Here is a 13,077-nt window from a genome sequence, read left to right as displayed (position 1 = left end):
AAACCCTCCCACAAATTCTGTTAGCTGAGCTACATGCCAGAGAACAGCATATTTTAGCAACTGTCTTTTATGCACTTCATTAAGTGAAAATGTAACAAGCATCTCAGTGTTCTTCATAATGAAAGGATTCTTTGAGTGTTAAATACTCCTTTGGTTGTTTTTAATCAAGCTTAATATGTGTGAAATTTGTGGGAACGACAGTCCCATAGACTAACAGCAACAACAGGTACAGCCAGAAATCCTAACTTGCATAACATATGCATAACATACCACCACTTTCCTTACCCTTTGGCCTACTGAGAGAACCTTGTTGATCAATTTTGCTCTCATGGACATTCAGCTAGAGTACTCCCTGCTGTCTTTCAGCAATGATATCCACAGGTGGCTTTTTGACATTGGAACTTAAGGAGAAGGTGTAAATACCACTTGGTTTCCTTATGCAATTTAATTCACGATAGAATCCTGTCTGTGCTTTCACAGCTGGCAAAATGGGAAAGACCATTCCACAGTTGGACAGTGCCATGCTAGTCATCTGCAAGTATTGTGGGGGCTAACTTGGCAGTTAGATAATCAGCTTTTAGCAAAAATCTCCCATCTAGGGTTATCTTGAAGCAAAGACACAAAGCAAGTGGGACATGTTTATAGGTTAGTTTCAACTTCACTTAAAACAATAGGCTTGAGGTGTTATTTGCCTGTTCATTTCAAAGGGTTGTTAACGAGATGGCCAGTGCTGATAAATGTCATCACACTATGTCCTTTTTACACTATGTTCCAGATCAAAAACCTGGACTGAGCACATGTACCCTTCTTGTGTTGCCTGCTTACAGAGCAATTATGTCCTGGGCACATTTTAGCCACTGCAGAGCCAGGCAAACCCATCTTAAGTTGCCTGTCCCAGGGGAGCTTGTTTCAGGTAGACTTGGGAGCACTCAAAAAGCATGGCAGAGGTGAAGAAAAGGAGAGATGGGGTATCCTAGGGAACTCCACCAGAGAGGAATACAGGCAGGAACATCCAGCAGTCTTTCCCTGTGACATGACCCAGGCTGAGTGTCCACCCCTCAAAGGGCTCCAGTCAGCTATGCAGTAGAAAAAGTATTAAGCAAGTTATATTTACAGTTATTCAATGCTGTAACTGGTAGAATAAAACTGCCTGCAGACATAATAGGCTGACAAATATATTCCAAAGACCATACAAAAACATAGCTTAAAATGAATCATGACTGCCATGTAAATCAAATACAAAATCCATTTTAATGCTCTCAACTGTATTTCCACTAATTTTTTAATCTATTTTTAAAAATTATTTCCCATTTCATCTTCACTTTTTACTCTTTTCATGCCTTGCCAGAGCAGTCTTCTAGACACAGGGACATCTTCAGTTCTTTATTCACTCAGTAGAAGTAAAACATTTTCATATATCTCCTTTCCTGGTGATATATATAGATATATGTAGATATATATAGATATTTATATAGATATGGATGTGTAGATAGATAGATAGATAGATAGATAGATAGATATTTATATTTTGTATAGAGTGTGTATATACATTTGAATGTAAGAGGAAGAAAAGATATCACTTTTCCAGACATAATTCAATAATGAACTGAACATCAAGAGCTTGTAAAACTTGAAATGAACTAAAATCTGCAAATTTCATTTTTTCTGGTCATGCCCTATCTCGTCCATCCCAGTAATCTCCAGTCTTCCCCATCTGTGCTCTCTCCCCTGACAGCTCCAGGCCTGTCCATTCCCTCTCTCACCACAAAGATGTTTTAGTAAAACTCATTTTTTCCCACACACCTGGCAACCTTTTGCTTCGGTTTTAAAAACAGAAGTGAAAAACAAAAGTTCAGTAAGTTTTTTTCACTTCCCAACTTTCTTAATTCAAGGAGTGGGAAAGATATACGGTCTTAGAAAAAAACACACATTCTGAGGGACCTGAACCCCTGAAACAGCTTTTCTGTGCTGAGAAGATAGATCTACCCTTCCCTGGCTGCTGCACTGTGAAAGAGAAGGCAAAGCGAATTTGCACCGTTCCAGTGCAAAAGCAAAGTGAAGCAGCAGCGCCACACATATTCTTATTTCCAACCCATTTGACAAAAACTACATCGAGACTCACTAAGTCAGAGCCCTCCTCTTTTGTTCCTCAGCTCCAGCTTGAATGAACCCAGATTTTCCCCAGATCTTCAAACAGATCCCCGACACGGCCTGGCCCTCACAGAGAAAGGAGAGCTGGCAACTTCAAGAGCAGCGGCCGCTCCTCCCGCTCGGAGGCCGCGGCACATCCCGCCTTTGATGTGGCTGACCTCCCAGAACCGGAGCGGGCTGCTGCTCCCCGGCTCGCCTTTCCCCCGGGGCCATGAATTATCCTGACAGCCGACTCCTGACAGCCGACACCTCCCCGAAGGGCTCCGGCCTACTGTGGGAACCGGCACCGCGGGGGGAGCCCGAACGCATCTCCCGGGCTGCTGCTCCATGAATGTTTCCATTTTGCTGAGAGACAACCGCGGGCCTGAGGGCCTGAGCTGGGTCTGAAAGATTGAAAGTGTTTCGATGTGAGGACTCAGCTGGTCTCGTGACAAAACAGAAGCCAATTGTGAAATCTGAAGACATTTCCAAATCTGCCCGGTTTCTAAAAGGGCATTAAGATCAGTTCAATGTATAACTTCAACAGGAAGCCTCCATGGGTCATTGGTTTGTGACTCCCTTTACTTCCTCTTTTGTGCCGTCCTTCCCCCGCACGTATCCTCCCCTTAACACTTTCAAGAAATAGGAATTATATGAAATTATTTTTCTTCTTACTGTACTCAGTTCACAAAAAATCTGCAGAAATTAAATGTGTAAACAAACAGTGGCCATTGTTATTTATAAAATAACTTTTTTTTGAATACCTATATTTTCCTCATGGGGAATAAACAAATCAAACTGCATAACAAAAATTGGAAATGTTGTTTAAAAAAGAAAAAATGACATGCTAAATTCACTCACATTCTTCCCCAACTGCAAATTTACACATGGACAACACTGTAACACATTCAAAAGATCATTCATAATATGTGATTTAGGGCTGGATCATTCTATGAATTAGAGTTTTAGGTAAAGAGCCTTTTATGGTTTTTTGTTCTGGTATATTATACCATGAAATATGCAACTGAAGAAGCCCACTTGGATTATTAATCATAGCCTATTATCATAAGTCAGTATAGTGCAGGTGACTTGACAGATCAATCAATCCACCTCAGCCATAAAATAGTTCCTCTAGAAAGAAAAGGAGAATAAAAAGACATTGTTTGTGTCCTGTATTAGCTTGGTTTAAAGCACAAGGTGTTCTTTAAAATATGAGCGCCAATACATAAAATCAAAATATCTCCTTATTTGCCAACATGGCCTGAGACATGTTCCTTCTAGCCCCAGACTGAGTCAGAAGTCTTATCTTGAGCAGGTGAAGTAGAGCAAAAGACCTGAGAGTAGAAATGTTTTGGAGAGCCTTTGGGAATAGCCGATCTATCAGGTGCACTGGGAATAATTCACCAACCTCAGACATTTTTTCCTCAGGAAATGCAAAGAAATATCAAGTAGAACATATCCAAATATACTTCCTCAGTTGGAATAAATCAGCCTTATTTGGCCAATTTATGCTGACTTACACCAGTTAAACTCATAATGAGTTTTGGATTGCATTCTTCACAGAACTCACATAAATTAGTATATTTTACTACATTTTTACCAATACTTTTTCCAGCAAACTGAAATGGGCTCAAGCTGTCCTTTTAAAACAATATAAATACTTCTGCATTTCTCAGCTTTGAGAATGTCCTCTTCTTCACTGCCGCTGATGGGTAGCAAGTGATTGCAGCTGATAGTTATCTGCTAGCCAGAGGATATGAATGTGCTAATCTTACTTCCAATATAAACAACAGTTGGGGCAACTTTTTGCAATGTAAATGGTTTGTTGGGTGCATTTTATGACACAGCTTGTGGCATCACAAGCACTGGTCATTGTTTGCTTTTCTTTAAAATTAAGTCAGAGTATTTCACAGTATTGTTTGGCACCAAAATAAATTAGATGCATTTGTGTATGGTCTAGGTGCAATTGTGCACGTAGGCATTTGTATTCAGTTTTTAAAAGGGATGCAGTTATCAAGAATTTAGAAGACCTGAACTGCATGTAAGCACTTAGAGGGTTTTCTTAACAATGAAGAGGATTAAATACACAGTAAAAAAATATGTGGGGTTTATGTTTCTCCTCCCCGGTTACTGAGATGTGCTCTAACCTTGTATTTTCAGGTAATCTTTCATGTCAAGAACAGATGGACACTTGCCCTGGTTGGTTACTGTTTGCTTAAAAAGTGCACTTCATTTTTTTCATATGAATTCGAGACCTATGAGGCTGCCCAAAACAACCCCAAAACCCTTAGAGTCAGAAAAAACTGGATTTGAGTTGTTCTGTTTGTTTATCCAGAGTAATTTTAAAAGACATTTAAAAACTGCTATTAACTTAAGTGAACTTCACATTTCCAGTCACTGAGCTCACTGGGAGATGAAAGGATCCTCCTGGCCATTGCTCAGCACTTTCCTTTTGCGCTGCCCTGTCCCACCATGGAGGTTATTAACTTTTTACAAGTGCTGCTCACATCCTGTCTTTGATGGATGGTGCTAAGCTTGTACTTAGATTACAGAATTTCCTAGCAAGGCCATTTCATTATTGAGAGGGAGGAAATTTTAACACAAGGTGATTTTTTATATCAACCCCTCCATTCTCCCCATAAAAATTTGCATGGGGAAATTGTTTCAAGGGGTTTCACACCACACCAACCTGAGGCCTCAATGGACAGTCATGGGTGTCCCAAGCACAGGGTGCAGTGATAAGTTTTGGGCTGGTCCTCCGCTGCTTTTTGTGTCCAACTGCAAGTTACAAGGGGGCTTTGCCTGGGACTTCAATGCTGGTCTCTTGCAGCTCCCACTGGGACACAGGTAACCTGGGGTGACCTGTGGGAAGACTGAATGAGAACAGAAAGGGTGCAGAAAAAGGGAAAAGAAAGCACTCTTTTTCCTTTCTGAAACCCTTGTCCCTTTTCAAAGTGAAAAAAAAAAAAAAAAGAGTGAGAGAAGGTGGAGAGGGAGGCCAGAGGGGAAGAAATTTTTCTGCTACCTCATTACTCTGCACTCACTGTAAGCTCCCAGCTGTGGCCAGCCTAGCTCCCACCCTTCACGCCCCTTTGGCCTGTGCACCTAAATTTCTCACAAACTTCTTCCCAGCTGGAAATGTAAATCAAGACACATTCAGAATTTAAAACAAAAATAAAAACAAAAACCAAACATGAGTAAGAATGCTCCATTATGGATTATGTAAAATCAAATATAGCTGGTCTTCACCATCTCTAACTTTCTGTGATTTTTAGCTGAAGTTTCATGACTCATGAACTTACTTTTCTATCTAAAAAACTTACTGGCTTTATTTTTTTTTCCTTAGTGGAAAAAAAAGCTGACACCAGATGTTTCTTTAGGCTCTTCCCTGTCCTGAGTGAGTAAACACCAGAGACAAACAGGCTGTTCTGTCATCTTGCTCCTCTCCAGAACACTAACAATTTTAACACTTAGTTAAGAAAAAGAAATTTAAACTGCTACCAACTGCATTTCCAGCTAAAGATATGTAAGTCTTCACTCTTAAAATTAAATAAAAGTTTTTGCTCATGAATAATCTGACTGTTTATGAGCAGTGTGGTATGATGCACAGATACAATAAAGCTCTTGTGCTGTCCAAGCCCTTGGCTGAAATGAGTGTGTCTCCTGGCCCAGGAAAGCAACAGCCTTTTCTAACAGCCGCCTGTCAGTATTTTTAAACCTTCTCTCCTAAAATAACATGTCGATGTTTGCCTACCTGAACTTACAGGAAGACTGAATGAAAATTTGTGGGCACACCACTGTAAATGGATTTTGTCACAGTTTCTATGATGTCATCAGATTATTTATCCTACTGTGCTAAGAAACTGAGAATTGCATTTCCCCTTGCAGCCCCCTCATCTCTGAAGGCATTGTTGAACTCCTTTTTTTTTTTTTTCAACATCTCTGAAAGTAAGGGGTTGAAATTGTGGAGAGTAAACTACCTACCCCTCCTGAGGTGAAGGTGGATGCATTGGATCCATTCTGCCAGCTGGCATTCAAGCTTGCCATGTTGCTTGCATGGCAAATATATCTCAAAGCAAATCTCAAAAAAACCCACCAGACAATTTTAATTCCTTCCCTGTCAGTAACACCACTACATTTATTTAGCAGCTAGGCATGGGACTAGCTGGTATTTTATCTTCTACTTATTTTATATGAAGACATTTGACAGAGATGAAAGAGTAAACAAGCTCTCAGGTCCCAAGATATTTTTGTACTGAGACCACTACATCTGCAAATTACAGGTATTTTAAACTTTTTTTAAATTACACACACATAAAATACGAGATCACTGCATGGTTAGTTAATATTATTTTAATATCACCTTTCATGTAGAAAAATGTTACTTCTACCTCAGTCTTTGCTTAATAAATAATTCAAAGAACAAATCTCGGGTGTAGGTGTTTTCTCAGCTTTCCAAAATTATTTAAAGTTAAGTTTCACTCTAACCTTGTCCAGTAGTCAGAAATAGAGTTATGTATCTTCTGGGATCTACTCATCCATTCAAACATAGATGCCTACTTTCACATGGACACAGGTGGGGTTTTTTTTTGCCACTAGGATCCTGGTGTGGCCCAGGGCAAGACATAATCCTGTAAGCCATTGTTTTCACTACAGGCAGTAAAACACATTTATGCATATGTGCATTTTGCAGCACGAATTGTAGCCAGTCATTTGCATCACAATTCCCGAGCAGCTCTTCTGCACAACCCCGGGGGTCTGGGTTGCAGCACTGGGATGGGTAGAATGTGTTTGTGGATGGTGTGGAGGGATTTCAGACAGCAAAAGCTGTCTGATACAGGTCTGGGGGATATCTGGGAGTGAGGAAAGTACTGTCTCCTACTGCCAGTGGGAAGCAGGCCCTGGAGCAAATCCTCTGTAGCTGGGAAGCCAGTTGCTTCATGCTGGGAAAGGTCCTGAGTGAGAACTAATGCACAAAAACTGGGTGATGAAGCTGGGACAAGGGAGGGAGCAAGGTCACTAAAATAGCCAGGAAGTCTGTCTGGAAACTGCTGTTTCAGTAGTGCCAATGACTTCAACTTAATCTAAAGTCTGATTTCTCCTTTGGCTCCCAGCAGTCTGTGCAATGCAGCCCTTCCTGTGGAAACCATGTGCGTGACCTTGTGCTTAAATAACTTGCAGAACTGAGGGGCACCCATGGAGAGGACACCTTAGAAAATTATATTTGTGAAACATTAAGATAGAACATGATCATTTTTGGGGCTGCATCAGAGCTGGGTTTTTGTGGCAGGGTGTCAAAAGCTGTTCCTTGTATTGTTTTGGTTTCCTCTGAAATTGGAGAGTAGCCCCACTTCCTTCAGTATTACAGCCATCCAGATGGATCAGGGTGATAAATGGTGAGAAACTGCTCTGCAATTTAGCTACATATGGAAAACATGCTTTGAAAAATGTTTGGTTGTCTTTTTAGAGGTGAATGTGGAGATTTTCTAATCTTAGATGTATTTTTGGGTCTTTAGTTCAATTTCCCAGTATACATTTATGTCTTTTTTCCACCAGAGTTAAATTTAAGATTATATTAGTTTTGCAGTCAGGAAGGAAATGCTTTATTCTTGCTCGTTTCACATTTCTGCACCATTAATTCATGGTAAGATGAATTTTTAAGACATAGGGTGACTTTTTTGTTCTCTTCTCCCAGGTAGGACTTTATGACAATGGCATAAATGGATTGACAAATGAAGACTAATTCCTGTCCACTTAGACAGCATAGACTCATCTATGCTTCAATTTAGACCATGTTACTACAACTGGCACTAATGCTGGTCCTACTTTACTGCTGAAGGAACCAGGGTCAGACAGACTGAAAGACTCCACAGTCTAAAATGGTCTTTTAACTTATAAAGTATGACAGTATGTATGTGGATGATCTGGATGTGGCCTACATCTCTGATAGTACAATTACTCTTTAAATAGAGAGCTATTAAGCACTAATTTAACTTTGGATATAGATGCAAATTCTTTGAATATTAGTTTCCTGAGTATTTAGAAAGAGCATATTAGCAGTTAAGTGCATAATTTGATGTAGTAAAAATGTATGGCAACCTAGTTCATAGGCAACATGAATAGGGATAAATGAATGAAGAGAGACTTGTGCTACTCACCAAAACACTGTGAGTCAGATGCAAACCATTCAATTTCTCCAGTATCCAACAAAATGCCCACACGGTGAGCAATTTCACACAAAATGAGAAACCTGATGCTGCTTTCTTGTATTACTGCATACTAGCAAAAAAAAAAAAAAAAAAAGTGACAAAATGTTGATTTCTTTATTAACCCAAATTCTGGGATGAGTTTCAGAGCTCTAGAGAAATGGTAATACTCTCTCATGAAGTGTTAACAAAGCATAGTTGCTTTGGAAACTCTTGCTGTTGCTTCATTCTTTGTCATTTCAGGGGATGCTGGTTCTTATTATGTGGGAAGAGGGAGTTTGGTTGCGTGGTCTTTTTGAGCAATCTTGGATGCCCACCCTAGCATGCAGCACAATGTCACATGCAATCAGTGCATCCATGCAAAACATGGCCACAGGACATAAAGAAGTGGTGGAAATACTCATCCACAGGCTGTAGGAACCCTATTTTGCATGTGCAAACCTTCTAATCTGAGGATAGTCTAAGGCATTTTGTGGGGTGTTCTATACTGAAACAGGGTGTCTCAGGAAGTGAATACACTGAAGAGCATTCAGGATGAATTTACTTGTCTCTGGTATTATCAGTCAATGTTGGTAGTTTCTATAAAATATTTAGTTTAAATATGCAAAATAAGAGACTATAAATCAGCTTTATGATGTTCATATGTTTTCCTTGTGAGATTGATAAAGTCTGTTTCTTGCTTCATCTTGTCTTCTCTCCATTACTTTTAATTTTCCAGATGCAATTGACACCCATTTAATCCAAACACTTCAGAGTCCTGTTATGCAGGCATTACCTTACAGAATTTCTAACTGCAGAGCTGACTGTATTTAACTAATTTCAAGGTTTCAGATTTAGGGGGTTGTGAGAAGTATGGTCCACACGTGCAATATCTTCCTTCAGGATGTCTGAGGTTGCATTACTTATCAAGCATCCAGGAGAGGAAGCATTAATCATTTGTCTCTGTACATTGCTGGGATTATTCCAAAACCTCCTTCCTTTTCTCTGTCAGTGTAAATCCAATAAGGAGAGAAGAGAAAAGTTTACCATATGGTCAGAGATAGAGAGCATGTCCTTTTCTCCAGAAGCATACATCAAACAATTGCAGAGATCAGGCTGATTCATCGGCAATGCTCTTAGGCCAATATAGGGCCAAGGATGTGAGTTAGTCACAAGCAATGTGACTTTAGACTTCCATAAACAATTTTTACAGATGATACAATAAATTTATATTTTCCTTGTTCTGTTCCCCCATTTGATAGTCTGCTATATTCCCTTTACAGCATTTTCTTTCGCCCTTATCTCCAAAACAGTAGAAAGGGCCATAGATGTAAAACCTTAAAATCTCCATTCTTGAGCAGAGACCAGGAATCAAACTCAAAAAGCCATATCATGAACCAGGATGCAAGCAAATGTTTTGTCAAATCAGTGTCCTTAGGATTCATGTTCATCGTGTTGATAGCATGAGGGAACTGATAACATTTTGATGTTCTTGAGGCACATTGACTGTTCATGTCAGGCACAGATAATTTTTCTAGAAGAAACACAGCAGCTAGCTAAGAATAAGATTGGCAGTTCATAGAAAGATCAAGCTGGATGCCATCTGCATGGAGAATTTTTCATCTAAAACTAACAATCATACTCTGTTCTCAGTTACATGGGAGATGCCCAGGTTACTACAGCTAAATCAGTGGAGCTGCTCAAAATTGTCAATGGTGTAGATGTACTTGATTTCCAGGAAAGTTCTGGGAGTCTTTTTATTAATTCCCTTTTATTCTCTTGATATGCTCAATTTCCAACTAATTCTTCTTAGTTCACCTTTTCAAACTATAGGCAGTAATCCAGGTTTTCCATGCTTTAGGGAATTTAGAATACCACAAGAATCTAAGCCATCTGATCTTTTTTTCAGTCTGAGTAACACTATCCATGTGAGTTTGTTTTCTACTACACTGTTCCGAAGAGCTAAGGTATCCTGAAATTATCTCAGTGTCTAGAATTGCATGGTCTAAGTTAGTCATAGGCCAAAAAGATCAGTCAGATTCACAGTGGAGACTTGCAATGTATCACAGCTCTATAGCTTTCTTACATTAAGCATCTTTCCCAGAAATTCAAAGAAAGGACAGTAACAGAAACTTAGGGACAAAAGATTTCCTCCTACTCTCTGTGGAACTAGAATGAATTAGAAGAGTAAATATTTTATAACTAAAAGGAACAGCAGGCTTAGAAGGAAAAATGTCCTTATGATTCAAAGGCTGCATCATACCCTAAGCTAAAGAGTTTTTCTATTTATACTATTTAAGTTTAGCCACTTGAATTTGCTTTTGAAAAAAAAAGTGCTCTATGTTCCTGAAGGATAAAACCACGTGGAAAAAGAGCCTGAGATTTTTGTCCTGCTCTGGAATTGCTGCACACTTGTGCAAGAGTGAACCTTTCCTCAAGCATGTTCCATAATTACTGGGCCATTCTCTTGGTTTCAGTTGTTCCCTGAGGCATCCAGTCCACATCAGCAGTCAGTGTTCTTTTGCAAATGGGAAAAAAAAAAGGTGACTCCATTAGTCAAGACCCCAAATCCACACTGGAAGCAGCAGCATGTCAAAGTGCACAGATGCTAGTAAATGTATGCATAGTTACAGTATTGCTTCAGAAAAATGTAGGAATGTAACTCATAATAATAAAGGTAATGTAACTCATTACCTTTCCTTCTTACAAAAGAAACTGCTTTGAAAAAGAGGAGACAAACACATGGCTTTAAATGGAACTGCTGATTTTGATGTTACTTATAAGGAAAAAGATCACACTAGAAACAGCATGGATTTTTCCTCATCTGGTCTGCAGGAGAAAGGAAGGGTTTATCACCTCCCATAAGAAATTTGGAGCTTTTAAAATAAAATACAAATCTCCATTTAAAATGTTTGTGTTAGTGAATTCTTTTCAGTATGACATACAGATAGAGAGGACTTTTTAGTTAGTACTGTTTTGAAACAAAAAAAAAAATAACCATTTCTTAATAAGTAATTTTGGAAATAGCCCCACTTTTGCGTAAATCTCCATCCTGCCTCATCTTGTTTTACAGAGTTCCCTTTCTGTGCAGATTCTGGCAGAAGTCAGCTTGCTAATTCCCAAAGACTTGAATTAGCCACATGATGGTTTTTATAGAGCTGCTAAAACATTTGACTCCATTAACTGGCCAACAATATGTTTACATTTACAAATGGTGTGCTTAGAAAATTCCCAAGGAATAACCACTGCATTGAAATAATTTTTGCAGTATTTCCAGGCTCTTTTGCTTCAGTTTTGGGAAGCTTCATGTAAAGGCAGTGCTTGCATGCATGTGCCTGCATGCTTAGATGTAGGGGACCACACCAACAGATGCTTTCAGGGAGCAGGAGCAGAATTGAAATGTCTAAGTCTAAAACTACAATCCACAAAAGCTTGCCTATCCCTGCAGGAGATAAAAAGAGCCACAACTAGTGATCATTTCCCTTGTGAAGTTCACTAGGTACTTCCAGTGCTTGACAGCTTGGTTTGCTGCTATCCCTCCAGAGCTGAACATTTTGGTACCTTTCTTATGACTGCAGTCCTTTGAGACTTGCAAACTGGCCAGTCCCACACTGATATCCACAGAGGTTCAGTCCAGCCAGTGTTTTCTGGAAAAGCTGAACGTGTATTGACAGCCTTCACTTCTGCACAAAGCACAACCAGCCTTGGATGAATCCTGCATCTGGAAGGGAAGCAGAACTGTTGCTTTTAATCTAACAATTTAGAGGTTTAAAGCATTTACCCAGGAAGCTGAAGTTCAAGGCTTTACTCCTCCTCAGCCAAAGGCAGTTCCAGCTCAGATCTGCAAGGTCCCACAGGAGCACTGGGAGGGAACATCCTCCTCTCAGTATGTCAGAACTGGTGTGGCTGAAAAACAAGAGGCAAAGGGACAGGAGTAGAATAAGACACAAATGGGTGATGTTGTCCTTGTGTCTGAGAAACACAGATTCAGGCTGCACAGCACAGTAAAGATCTCGAAGAATGTTAATATTTTTAGGCTAGAACCCCGGTGATGGAAGCTACCCCCAACACCTAACTACTGTCTTTCTGCTGTCTCAGCTGCTGATCAATGCCCTTCATTTTAAATGGAAGACTTCAAGTAAACACTTCTCAGATTGCAGGACACTTGTGAGAATTTCAGTTAACAAATTAAAAACAAATTCTTGGAAATAAGTTTTCCTGTGAGCTCTAAGAAAAAAAGCAAAATAACAGCCATGTAACCTAACATTTTCTCATTTTTAAGGCAGAACCATGTAACCTATATTTTCTTGTCGTTGAACTCAGATATGTATCAATTCTTTCCTTATTTATTCAAAATTTATTAAAACAAGGGGTACACTGGAACATCTTAAAAAGTGCGGTGACTTAATTCCATTCTTCCATATGAAGGACAGAAATTAATTATTTTTATGTACAAGAGAAAGCAAAAATGTGTAACCACAAATTGGTTTTCATCATAAGAACTTCACTGATGGCTTCTAAATCACTAATTGTACTTGCAAATTAATTTCCTCCCACTACAATGGAAAGAGATTAGTTATTAAAATTTGGCATATTAATATATATTATGTCTGTGGTGCTTTCTAAAGTAAATTGAATATACTTTTGATGTTGTATGTAGAGTTGGAAGAGTGTTTCAACCTGCCTATTTCTCTAATGGACTGAGAAAGACATTAAAATGTCTGTATAGTCATGAAGCTAAGGGCGCAGTGATAGACACTAT

The sequence above is a fragment of the Poecile atricapillus genome, chromosome 2, assembly GCF_030490865.1.
Source record: "Poecile atricapillus isolate bPoeAtr1 chromosome 2, bPoeAtr1.hap1, whole genome shotgun sequence".
Lineage (NCBI taxonomy): Eukaryota > Metazoa > Chordata > Aves > Passeriformes > Paridae > Poecile > Poecile atricapillus.
This window is presented reverse-complemented; position numbering follows the sequence as displayed.